This window comes from Phyllostomus hastatus, unplaced genomic scaffold (genome assembly GCF_019186645.2).
Source record: "Phyllostomus hastatus isolate PE091 unplaced genomic scaffold, TTU_PhHast_1.1 phas_scaffold_114, whole genome shotgun sequence".
Classification (NCBI taxonomy): Eukaryota; Metazoa; Chordata; class Mammalia; order Chiroptera; family Phyllostomidae; genus Phyllostomus; species Phyllostomus hastatus.
This window is the reverse complement of record NW_025334006.1, coordinates 12879452-12893556: the sequence shown is the minus strand read 5'-3', so window position 1 is coordinate 12893556 and position 14105 is coordinate 12879452.

Sequence of the window (14105 nt, the reverse complement as noted above, 5' to 3'; positions counted from 1 at the left end):
ATAAGTAATTTTTGCAAGAAAACATAATTGAAATATAGCTTGATATGTCTCTTAACCAGTTTTTCCCCTTGCATTTATATAAATATTCTATTGACATTGTTCAGTTTACTAATTTTGTCTTCTATACTATCTAAATTACTGCCAAGTAATTCCACAATATTTTATACTGTAATTTTCCAATTGGCAAGCCAAATAGCTAAGCTGTTATAAGTAGCCTAAGGGTATGAGTTCTACCCATGTTAAACAGGTAAGTGAACAAAGACCAGGTGTTTGGGGCAGAAGTTGAATTATATCATGGGCTGGCTACCTGTTTTTTGTAAGTTTTGTCAGAACACAAACACACCCATTTATTTCTGTATTATCTGTGGCTGCTGTTGTGCAACACCAGAGTTAAGCAGTTGCTACAGAAATCACAAGGTCTGCAACCCTAAAAGATTTTCTATCTGGCTTTTACTTTTTCTTTTTAATTTATTGATTTTAGAGAAAGAGAACTAGTGGGAGAGAGACAGAGGGAGAGAGAGAGACAGACGGAGAGAGAGAGAGAAAGAGAGAGAGAGAGATCCATTTATTTATGCATTCATTGGTTCATTCTTGCAGATGCCCTTACTGGGATTGAACCCACACAACCTTGGCATATGGGGAAGACACTCCAACCCACTGAGATACCCAGCCAGGATACTATCTGGTCTTTAAGAAACACTTTGCAGACCCCTATTTAGTGGACTTTTGGTTAATCAAGGGCCCCACTGAACCAGTGGTTTTGCCTTAGGTGGCCCAGTGAAAGATAGAGTTTTTGTTGTTGGGAAAAATAGAGGTTCCCCGGACCAAGGTGACTGCATTCTTGAGTATATCATTTCTCTGTGACAATGAAAGATTCTGAAGGCATTTTCCACCTTGCTAGTCCCTGAATCTGAATGGGCCCACCAATAAACATGGATATAAGCCTAGAGTTTTCACAAGTCCTTCATGAATCAGGTGTGCATTTTTGACAAGTGTTCAGTATTAAACTAATAGCTGCTTTTCAAAATGAGGATGACTGGTAGTTATATCAGAGAAGCCACAAGTCCTAATTCCTAGAGTGCCTGCCTCCCTCCATGTGGATGATATCTTCCCACTGGAGATTCTAATTGCCAAAATCATTAGGCACAGAATTTGTACTGTCTCTAATATGTAAAGGGTCCAAGAGGGCTCTGGGTTTCTCTTTTGTGTGTGATAAGGGACCTAAGAGAGAGCAGTTTTTCTTTGCCTAAAGAACTGAGCTCTGTGAATCCATGAGAAAGCTCCTGTCATTTGTGAGGGTTTATCAGCACTCCCAGTGGAGGTGTGATGACTCCAAAGAAACCCTTGGGTCTGCCTGTCCCAAGGGTTCCATATTTTCATGTTAGCCTGCATTCAGCTCTCAGCAGTTTGTTAAAGATTTTAGTTGATTTCATATCATTCACTTGTAAGTTGGCTCTGTCTTCTTTTTTTCCATCTCTCCTTGATTGTACCTCTTTTCTCTTTGATTTCAGGTAGGTAGCTTCAGTGTGACCTCAGCTCTTAGATGTGTTCAAGAAAAGTTGTAGTAGTGTACATTATCTGACTTTTCATTGTATGTAGCTTGTCTGGGAGGTCCTTTCCAAGTGTCTATATCTTAAGCAGAAGCTGGAAGTTCATAAGATAGTTCTGATGAAAATGAAAATCATGATTTGGAATTTATGTATGTATTTATTAATGAGGCAAATCTGTTGTAGACATACATCTATCAGTTATAACAATCAAATGAGACAATTTCGTGAAACTCAGTAATATGAGATAAAGGGTGGAGTGGGCATTAAATTGATACTTATGATTTCTTCAAACCTAAGAGTTAATGTATAAAACTTTTTAATATTTCTTGACAAAGAACCAGGAACACTTAAAAAAGCTGTACCAAGTTTTACTGATTAACAATTTGCAGTTTTCTAGTGTCTATTTCTTAGATATAAAGAGCATGTTCTCTTGCGCTTCCATGTGTAATTAATGTTTTATTTTCACCTATATTTGTAATTTTGGTTTTACAGTTTCTACTTGCCAACACTTATTTTAGTAAAAGGTCAGTGCAAAAGAATATAACTGTATTAATGTTAATTGAGTATGAATAGGTAGCTAGCTACCTTGCAGGTAAAAAAGAAAAGTGATACATTAATAAGTATACTTTCTGGGGCAATGTGAACCAAAGAGGTAGAAGACAAGAATGGATGCACTATTATTATGCCGATATGCCACCGTTCCTTCTATTAGATATACCATCTTTAGGCTCTTATTACTGAAAAAAGTTGGGAGTAATCCTATTCTCGTATGAAGGTTGCTATTTTAAGTTATGAATGGGATATCTAAAAGATTTTGGCTAATATTATTGAAGACACTTTGGTATTTATTTATTTATTACAAAAATCATATTGGGTCCACTCTAATAATTAGTAATGCCCAGCTGTTGCTTCATTGCCCAATACTTCAATTATTTTAGTAGTTTTGCAATCACATTACTTCACACAATCATGACTCACAGTGGTGACATTGATAGCTACTACATCACTATATTCATACCAAAGAGGGATGAATGTGTAAGGCATGACCATACAAATCATTTCCTCAAATATTTTGCTTACTTCTTTGCACTGGATTCATGGAAACTTATTTTTAGGCATATGCATGTACATTGAGCCATTTGGGGCATTTAAGGTTGACTTCAATACAGCAGTGTATTTGATGCCCTCTTAATTTCCTTACATTAAATGATTACATGCCATTTAGATTAAGATTTACTGATATTATACTTATTCAAACACCAAAGTCTGTAAAAAACATTACACAAATTTATTATGAACTGAAATGTGTTCAACAACTTCTGGGGGGTATGGGGTATGTGGAGATAGCAAAATCATGTTTCAAGCCCTCAGCTGATAGTGTCTGAACACAATTCATGGTGACTTTTCAGCTCCTTGTGGAGTTAGAGCTGTTGCATTGAGCCACTGTGATATTACCGCATAGTGTCATGCACCATATAAGCAATTTGGCAAAGAAAAGGAAACTTTTCTGACGTGGGGGAAGAGTAGGGGCAAAAATATAATAATAAAGCTTTTCATTTCAAAGGCATAAAGGATTTCAAAAATTCCTTCTACTACTTTAGGCGATTCGTGCAGCTTTTAGTAGCTTAGTTGACCTATTTGCTTAAATAAGAATATTTGCTTCCTCTCTGTCTTAAAGTTCTGTAAGATTCTTGGAAGAGATTATAGTCCTAAAGGATCACTTATTGATGATAAGTGGTGACTACAGTCTAAACAGAATTGTTCTTAAAATGAAAACCACTCTCCACAACATAATATATAGCTTAACTTTCTTGTGTGAACAGATTTTTAAGGAGGTATTTTTTGTTAGTATAATGTGATTTCTTTAGGAAAAAAAACAGTACTCTTCTTGAAGTTATTAATAATCTTTAAAGGATGAAAAGCTGATTGTTAAAAATTAAGTACTTCAAATGTTAGTAATTTGTTGAGTTTTCAAAGATTAGTTTTTTCTAAAACATTTTTGTATTAATAAGCATGTAAACAAGATGTGCAAATTGCTTGCTGTGTGGAACTATTCACATAGGAGACATTATATTTGTTTGTATAGGACATTTTTAAGGAAATTACGGGAGAAATATAAAACTACTGGATATGCATTCTGAGCCTTCTCATCCACTTTTATATATTTCAGCTTTGAATGCATTTTTTTTTCAGTTTTAAACATTACTCTATTTACTTAACTCCACTTAATCAGTCAATTAAAATCTTAGGATATGGTTCTTTTTATAGTACATGGTATGAAAGGAAGCTCCTTATATTGTTATGTGCAAAAAAGACATTGTAACAAAACCTTATTATAATAAAAGTATTAGTTATTAACCAAAACACATGACTTAGACTATTTCAAATGAATTATTGCATAAAATAGTCCAATCAATATGGACAGGTAGTAATCAAGAATATAGATAATCAGCCATGGCCAGCGTGGCTCAGGGGATTGAGCACTGGCCTGTGAACCAAGCAGCCACTGGTTCAATTCCCAGTCAGGGCACATGCCTGGGTTGTGGGCCAGGTCCCCAGAAGGGGGCACACTGATGTTTCTCTCCCTCTCTTTCTCCCTCCCTTCCCCTCTGTCTAAAAGTAAGTAAATAAAAAATAAAAATTACTCTAAAGAATACAGATAATCATATGCAAATGTAATATGAATAGCTATATTAACAGTAGATAAACTATCTTCACATAAAATTATTGAATTGAGAAATTTGGGGAAATGATGATAGCTTTATATGAAAAAGCAAAAAAATTTCAGCTTAGCTCAAAAAAAATTGCTTTGAGACCAAGGTGATGTTAAATCAATCCATCATTTAAACTTGAAACCTTTCTGAATGTGTATTTCCTCAGTCTTTATAGCAAAAGACTTAATGTGATTAGTAACTAAACTAAATTCAAGAAAGCAAAAGTGACATAGATTAAGGATACACCCTACATTGAGGCTTTGAATGCATTTTGATTTTCTTTCTCTTGTTATATTTAGGAAAAAATCAAATTACAGTTTTAGGGAAGTAATAGAATTTATATTTTATTTTATCTTAAAAATAAATATAAACAAATAGAAGACAGTAAGTATTCAATTCAATGTTAAAAAAATTAGTACTTTTGAAAAATGGAAAATGATTTCAAATATAATCTGCTATAACCTGAATTGTGTCTGCCCTCTCTTCACCCCACCCCAAATTTGTATGTTGATGTTCTAAGCCCCAGTACCTCAGAAGGTGATTGTATTTGGAGATAAGGTCTTTAGAGAGGTAACTGAGTTAAAACGGGGTCATTTGGATGGACCTTAATCAAATGTAACTGGTGTCCTTATAATAAAGGGAATTAGGATAGAGATATATACAGAAGAAAGACATGTGAAGACACAGGGAGACCAGGACAACTATCTACAAGACAAGGAGAGAGGCCTCAGAAGAAGTCAAACCAGCTGACAACTTCATATCTGATATCTAGCCTCCAGAATGTGAGAAAATAACTTCTGTTACTTAAGCCATATGGTCTATGTTATTTTGATATAGCAGTCCTAGGAAACTAATACATAATAACTTAAGTAAATGGTACATGAATAAAAACAAATAATGTGCAGAAATGAGGAACCAGTAGAAGTTAAACTGCATGCAATTTAAGCATAACTCATAATAATCATCATTGTTCATTTATTGAATAATTATAGATGTTTCAGACACTTTTCAACTATATAAATATTTATTGGAATAATGTACTATTTCTTTTTTTTTAAGATTTTATTTACTTATTCTTAGAGAGGGAAGGGAAGGAGATAGAGAGAGAGAGAGAAACATCAATGTGCAGTTGGTGGGGGTTATGGCCTGCAACCCAGGCATGTACCCTGGCCGGGAATTGAACCTGCGACACTTTGGTTCACAGCCTGCACTCAATCCACTGAGCTATGCCAGCCAGGGCTGGAATAATATACTATTGCTAAAAGAACTCAAAATTATTATATGCCTCTTTCCTTACAATGAAGACACATGACCAGCAGAATAAAGGATTCGCAAGAAAAACTCATTTGGAATATAAGAAAAACCAATAAAGTTCACCTCTTCTTCTCAATTATTAAAAAGTAATTCCTGTGTTGAATCTCATCTTATTTGGGGATAAATAAACACAAGAAAATACACATGGGTCTCACAAATGTATGTCAAAAAAGTACAATTTAATAATTTTAGTTATACAGGTAACTACTTTTTTAGGAAGATTATATTTTGCATTACTGATTAAAAGTTTTCAATGGAACCAATGAAATTTGTACATGTTGAGAAAAGACAGAATAAAAATAGACTCACTTTGAGAACATCAGAAAATAAGGAAGCAATATTTTTATTATAAAGTAAACTTATGAAAAATAATGAGAATATAATTTTCAGATTAAAGAAATTCACTTGGAACAAGTTAAAAATCTACAAAGCACATACTGAGTCATGGCTTGTATTTTAGTACATAGTTTTGATGCTATTGGAAGCCAAAGCCACAAGTAAAAGTCCTGTGAAAAACCAAGGGGCTCTGCTCCTGAGCTTCCACCCACAGCCAACACTGGCCGTCAGCCACATGTGAAAGTCATCCTGGGTGTTATAGCAAAGCCAAGCATACAGATATGACTGCAGGCACACCTTTACCACGTGGAACAGGAGAACCACCTGGCTGGACCCAGTCAACCTACAGAGCCATGAAAAACAATAGATAGTTTTTGTTGGTAGGTTGTTTGTTACACATCAGTAAATTCTGAACAGTGTCTGCCTCATAGCAGGTTTTCCAAACTGTAGCTTTTATTTTGTAACTCTTACTTTTTATTTTTTGTTGTATTTTTCATAACTGTTTAGTTCCCTTATACCCTCTTCCCCAGAATTCACCACACTGTTGCCCATGTCTTTGAGTCCTTTTTCCTTTTTTGCTCAATCCTTCCGTCCCCTACCAAATTCTAGGTTCAGGTTCCATGTCTATTCTAGGTCATCTATAGAGTTGATGACATATTATAATTTATTCTCTGTAATTAATGCATTCCTATAATTATAGAATGACTAAAGACAGAACTGTGTTTTAGTAGTTTTACTTCCACTGAATTTCCCTCTTCCATACCTACCATTCCACTGTGAAAGTCCTATCTAACATTTTAGGCTGGGTCACTGGTCTCTTTCCGCTCTGCAGAACATGATTATTTTTGTTTTCTGAACTCCTAGAGCTTATACTTTGTAGCTCAATTAGACTACTTACCACATAGTTACCTCTGATTGTAGTCACTTTTTACTCGATGTATTATCATTTTTTAGGGAATTGACTATGTCACTTTTCTTTATTCAGACAATTTTTTAGAGAAGTCTTAGGTTCACAGCAAAATAGGAATATAAAGAAGTTTCCCATGTATCTCTTGCCCACACATAGACTATGTCACTAGTATGAACTGGTGGTCCATATGTACATTTACCTATATTTTTATACATTTAAATTATTTTCAGTGCCTGGTTTGAGGATAATTAAATTTATCTTTACTCATTGATTGGTCACCTGGCTGATATTTCAGATTTCTAAAGTGTGGTATTACAGAGAAGAATGTTTCTATCCAGACATTAGCTAACCAGAATTTTAAGTCAACGTCTCCGGACAAGGGTTTTCCATTTATAAAGTGAAAGGTCAGAACAGATGATTTTTAATAATCCTTAGCTAAATATTTTTGGTTTAGTGTATTTAGTGAAAATGAAATGACTAGTTAAGCAATCATCTTAACGATGAAACCAAGTAGAAAACCAACAGGATAATTTATTTTTAATAAGTAAAAGGAAATATTAACTATCATATAACTTCCTGTATTTTACTTTTCATTTATAACTACATGCTACCTTTATAGTTTCTTACTCTCCACTATGTTTATGTTCTGCTTAGTATTATACTCACTATTTCTTAAAATAAGGTGTATGTGTACACTTAGATACACATTTTTATACACATATGAAAATTTTAGAGCTCTCTCCCAAAGATAATATTTCTTTCTAAGGCATATATATTTAATGGCTACCAGGAATCCCTTTTCCAATATTATTAATCCTGAGGAAATGATCCTATGGCAAATTTTAGAAGAACATATGGAAAATAGGAAAGCTATTTTTCAGAATTAAACTGGAGTCAAAATTCAATTTATAAGGAGATGCTTTGAGAAAAATGTCATGATCCCACTTTCACAATCCTCTTAATTTTACTCTCCTCCAATTATCATGTTTAACTGACAGACCTTTAACTGGTATTATTTGTTTAGAGACTTTGTGTTTTAATATTCAAATTTTGCATACTTTTATCTTTGAAGAAGACTTTGCCAAAGTTTACTTATCAGGTAACTAGGTACTGAGGTTGGTGATGGGCACAACAAGGTCAATTTAAGTTTATCTGTGAATTCAACAGAAAAATGAAAGTCATTCTCCAAACATTGGTCATCCCGGTTATCTTGCTTGATGAACACAAATAGGACTTTGAGAAAGGATGTAAAACAAAGTTTCTGCTTTTATTTTGAAGGTCATAAACAACATCAAGGATGTGTATATTTATTAATATTATTTCTCACCACTATATGGTAAATGCATTTAGAATTACTTTATTTGCAAATGACATGCTTAAATTTTGATAGGAAATATTATTCATATTTATTTATAAATGGAAATTATAAATATTTATAAATTGAAATAAATATTTATGATTTTAAATGCAAAATACTAACATACTAAAAAAGTAATATTACTGAAATATGAAGTTCATCAAATGTATCTAACACAGATCTAAACTACTTACCTGCCCTCAAACATGCTGTGTTAACCCTTTAAAAACACACAGCAGTCAACATGAAGCTAATTCTAATATCTAGATATTTTTCTCAGAATTCATAGGTCAGGCACAGGGTACAAACATATACCATGTGCAGATTTAATATATGTTTCTCATTTAGTTACTAAATGTAAACTCTATCTTAATAGCCATTTACTATTAAGTTAAATTTACTTAAATCATTAGTGAAAGGCCTTACTAATATATCTTGATTGATGATCTCCCAGGAGAAATATTATCATTTAGCAAGGTGGTTCTCAACTTGGGGGAATTATGCCTTCCCATGAAATATTTGGCTCTGTCTGGTTTTGTCTGACATTCTGATTGTCTTGACTGTGGGGTTTGTGTGGGTGCTGGCATCTAGAAATGAAAGCCAGGCATGCTACCAAATATCCTGTAATGTACAGATCAGCCCCCATAAGAAATGATTATCTAATCTCAAATGGCAATAGGGTGGAGTTTGTAAAATCCTGATTTAGCATGATAAAAAGGAAAATGTCCTTTGAGATGGTGAAGAAAATAATTTATTTCTCTTCATAATGCCAGACTAAGTAACAAGTAAATATTTTTATTTAGTTACCAAAGTGATATACTTTATACCATGACAATGCATTTCAGTATATGACACAGATCAATTACTAAGTTTTAAACATTAAAAAATGTGCTATTTACAAATTAATAAATGAAGATGTAACAGTACTATTTCAACATCAAGAATGAACTTTTTAACATAGAAGAGTTGCAAGAATCCAGAGAACACATTTGAAACATTAAAAATTAATTGATGAGATTTTCTCAATAATAGAAATTCTCCATGTTCTTTTTACCAAATTCTTTTTCCTTTCCTCCAAACTATTTTTAAAATGTGTATAGCTAGTGTTAAATTATTTTACTCCTAGATATACTCACTAAATGGCAAAATAGAATTTGGTAATTAGGTTTAGAGAGAACTTTAAATACTGAGCAATAGTTTATGAAGAAAAATAAGGTAAAAGATACAATAAGTGAAATATAGAGTTTATAAATGCCATTCATTAATAATCTCAACAATATTTGAGGCAGAGTAGCCAGATGCTAGAAACTATCTCAAATTTATTAAAAATATAATTTCAATTAAATTTTATATTCTTTATACTTAACTCATAAACAAGCTATTATGGATGAACATGCACTTTTAAGTCTTTTGTACCAAACACAGTGAAAGTCATGCAGCAAACATTAAACAAGTATAGAATGAGTGAATTGCTTTACCTTTAGCAATTTATATTTTATTTTATAGAAGAATGTTTTGTCCTCCCCCTTCACAAGGAAATTTGGCATTACCAATCAATGATGAAAATGAAACATCTGTCTCCTGGACTCCCATTTATAATTATGCTTTTGAAAACATTTGAGTTATGACTTCAATTGAAATATACGTTCTCTTCAACATGAAAATTGACTTCTCCATGTACCTTTCTGTTTAGTTTCAGTTGCACTAGCTGATTATTAATGATCTATAACTCAAATGATTCTCACAGAGGCAAGGGTCATATAATGTGTCTTCATTGTCAGAATTCATCCTTGACAGTGCATTGACTAATGACTGTCGAAGACAAAAAATGTAACTGATATAAGACACGATAGTTTTTTACTTTTTATAAAACTGCTTCCTCATATGTGAAATCTATCAATGACCATAAACCAGATTGCAGTAAGATAACTGAATCCGAGTTTGCTGCTATAAAAGCTAAACACATGAGACAGGTGCTGGTGGGAAGGAAAGGAGTTTACTAGAGGGCTTGGCTGGCATCTTGAGAAGATGGGTCAACTCCTGTCCCATCTTCTCAACTCTGGTCAAGCCAGTGATTCCCATAGGGAGCTAGTGGGCATTCGGGAGGGGGAAACGTTGATTGCAGATGTGGGGTTCTCGTGAAAGAGGGAAGCAGGAGTAAGAGGGAGGGGCCTGAAGAGGGAGTCATGCAGCTCCTGCCCAGGTTTACTCCCTGTGTTCTGATGCTATCTCTCAGTTTGGATTAGTATTCCTCAGTTTCCCAAATACCTGTGGTTTACAACCCTAATGAGAACTACAGCACAGGGTTGATGATATACTTTGATTTGTTACAGAAAACATAACTTTGATTACTAGGTGGGAGATACTAATCATGGCTACAACTGAACATTTTAGTGCAGACAGAGGTTTTTATGAGGGAGGAGAGGGAGAGCAGAATAAAGAGATCAAAGGGAGGGGTTTTGGACATGTAGGCAGTGTCCTTGCTGGTCCCTATATCAATTTTTATGGTTACATCCTTGGATTGGCTATTTGGTCATTGTCAGCTTAGAGGACTGTGAGGTCAGGCTATGTCTTAGGTTTGTACAGGAACTGAATTTGTTGGGTCTAGTAAAGTATACTTAGAAAAGAAACTTTTAACATGTAATCTCTAGCTTTGAGAGAAATATCAGGTTTTTATTTTGAATATTTACTAAGATTAATATGGGTTGCTTTATATAAGTATAGTGTATGCATTTCCCATTGGTATTCCCCACTGTCAACTCTGGCTCCATTTCTATAGTGCCTTTGAATTTTCTGAGGGAGTGAGTAGGTTGAGCCTCTTGTAAAGCAAAATTTTGTGAATTTAGACTGATACATCCCTCAGATATGCCTGTCCAGCAGATACAATTTTTCCATCTTGGGAGAAATAAGCTATGGAGAGCTTTAAAACAATAAAGACAAGCATAATAAAGAAAAGACTGGTTAAACCTAAATTAAACTCTTTCTAACGTGGACCTGAGTCCTTCTGGTATCCACAGACACTCACATTAGTCCCCAGTTCCCTCAAAGAGGGATCATGATGGTCCAGTGTTTGGTGAAGCCAGGTCGCCTGTTGTTGATTTTGGTGATTCTTGTTTCTACCTGAACTGAGGTGTTGATATAAGTGTGGCAAGAGGAGTTGATGGTCATGTGAACATCTCCTTATCTGCTAATGCAGTCTGATTAGAATAAATTTAGCCAGTGTAGGGATGGGACACTCAGGCATGTAAAAGAAACAGGTGATAACTTACTATCTCCTAATTGACACTCCTAAAAGACATTTTGTTGCATCTGTCTAGTAATTTTTGTTACCTAGCTGATTTTCTGACTTCTTTTAGTCATTTCTATGTTTAAAAATCAATAAGTGGCTCTAGTGTCTACTAATAAGTCAGCCAATTTGTTCCTTACTGTCAGTTGTACGTGGGGCTCCTTTGGGGAAATAATGATGTTCTGGGAGGCATTTATAGGGGCCCTTGGGCTTCCTCACTCATTTTCTGAGTCACAACTTCACCATCTACGTGTGTGTGTGTGTGTGTGTGTGTGTGTGTGTGTGTATTTTTAATACATTTCTTTTTTCCCAAGTCCATTGTTAGGCACCCAAGTCTTTCTGCCTTGGTGACCTTCTGTACCTGCCCATCATCTTTGCTCCAGTTTTGTCTACCCAACTGCCCACTATATTTTCCTCTCAAGGATCCTGGCTCAGAATTCCTTCAGAGAAAAGGTGATCTCTTTTGCAACTGCTTTGTGCTGAGCAGGAACATCATTTTCCTTCAGAGCCAAGAGATTCTTCCTCTCTGTCCAAGAGGTAATGTGGCCTGGGCACAGAAGAAGGTGGCAATGGTGTCTAGAGGTGGCATTCCTTGTGTACAAGTAGGGCTTGCAACCTAGTAGAGACCCAACTGTGTTACAAATCTCAGTATTATTTGGGCAAAAGCTAGAAAAACCCAGGATCCATTTCTGCTCATAAGTGAAAAACAAAACTTTGAAGACAATTAACTGAACTATAGTCTAATGTCCATAACTGTGTACTACAGAGTCCTCGAGTCTCAATTTTCTTCTACTTCTAAAATCACCCTCATTTTCATCAAAGAGCTAAATTAAGACCCATTCATTTGCTGCATTAAGTATTGTTTCAACTATGCCTGATTATTTGCATAAATACATCAGAACAACAATTGGTTATATAAGCTTTCTTAAGTCTGCTTTGCTAAAATCTGATAAGGAATTTTCAGATTGAGCTTTAATTAGCCTCTGAGGGAAAATAATCCAAGCCATACATTTGCCATTAAGCTTTACCTGCAATACCTGTAGATGTGAGTTTCTCAAGTTCTCAGGGTCATAGAGTGTCCTGATGTGCTTCCTTGCCAACTCCCATGAAAGCAACCTTTGCTACTTACTTGGAAAGACTGCATTGAACCATATGAATAAGCAAGGTACTAGGCTATTTCTCCATGGAGCTTTTATGGGCTTTAAAATCAATCTTCAATTCTTAAAGCTTTGGTGACATTTAGAATCTAGGCATGTCTTTTCTCAGATATGACATTCCAGTCAGTATTGTTTAATAAAACCACAACCGTATTCAATTGTACAAAGAACAGATTCTTTTTGAATTTATGCAAACAAATATATTGCAATGAAAATACTACTATTTACTCATTGAGAGTGTAAATTCTGGAGGGATCAGTTAGGGAGAAAAATATAAATGCCTCAATATTGCTTTAAGAAAATATAATTTACTTAATTGTTTTAAGAAAAACAAGTTGCCTTAGGTCTGAAAATGAAAAGCTTAAAAATTAGCAGTATTTTCAATAAAAAGGTACAAACACTACAGTCATCTTCAGTTCTTTCAGTCCCATAATCAGTTTTGGTTATCCCGATTATTTACCAATATTTCTATAAATCCAGTTTTTCCGTCGAATTTTATTAATCTTCATCCAGTTCAAAGGTATAAATCTGAAAATTTATTCCCGCAAATCAGTAATTTAGAATAAGTCAGGATCTTTCCATGGATCTTTCTGAAGTGCATTATATTTGCAAATTCATCTGAATAAAACAATGACTGTTTTTAAAGGACAAAAAAACCCCTTCAAAATGACATTGTTATAGATCTGATTATAATGCAAATGACAGAAGAATTTACTTTTCTGTAACAACATTATAAGGTAACAATTAGAAGTACAAATAAAATTATATCAAAACCTATTAGACTTTTGGAAGGTTTTATAATATTTCTAGAACATCTACTTTAATAATAAAAATGTGATTTTGAATATAACATAATTATTATTTTTTATTTGACATACCCTCCTATGTACTTTAAGCATATCAAATAGGGCCAATTAGACCAAAATTTCTCCTTCATAAGGAGAGAGAACAATTCTCTGAGGTACTCCAGGGCCCATTGGAATGACTCAAAGTCAATTCTAGGTCAAGAAAGAGTCTCTTAAAATGTAAATTTGGGGAAGGTTGTCAAATATATTTGACCCAAAAATTATATATCATTATAAAACAATATTAAGTTATTTATTTACTCAATGTAACAATAAAACATATCAAACACAAACACAGGCTAGCAAAACTTTAGTTCTTAAGATTAAGATGATGGGTTTTAAGTAACTGAGTACCTAATTAACATAATATGACACATAATTGTTTTAATAATACATAGAATCTTTGCTTTCTAGGTAGATACCAGAAAAGCTTTTTTTTTTTTTCTTCTTTCAACAGACTGGAAAAGAACCAAGCAAATTCTATACTGGTTTATTTCTGATATTCAAATTTATTTACTTAATTAAATTCATTATTCAGCTTACCTCTATAATTTCCTCTCAAGATCTTTTTTCACACCTTCTTACCCAGTTACAAATAACCAGTTTTAGAACCACTTATTTTCTTTTTTCTTCAAC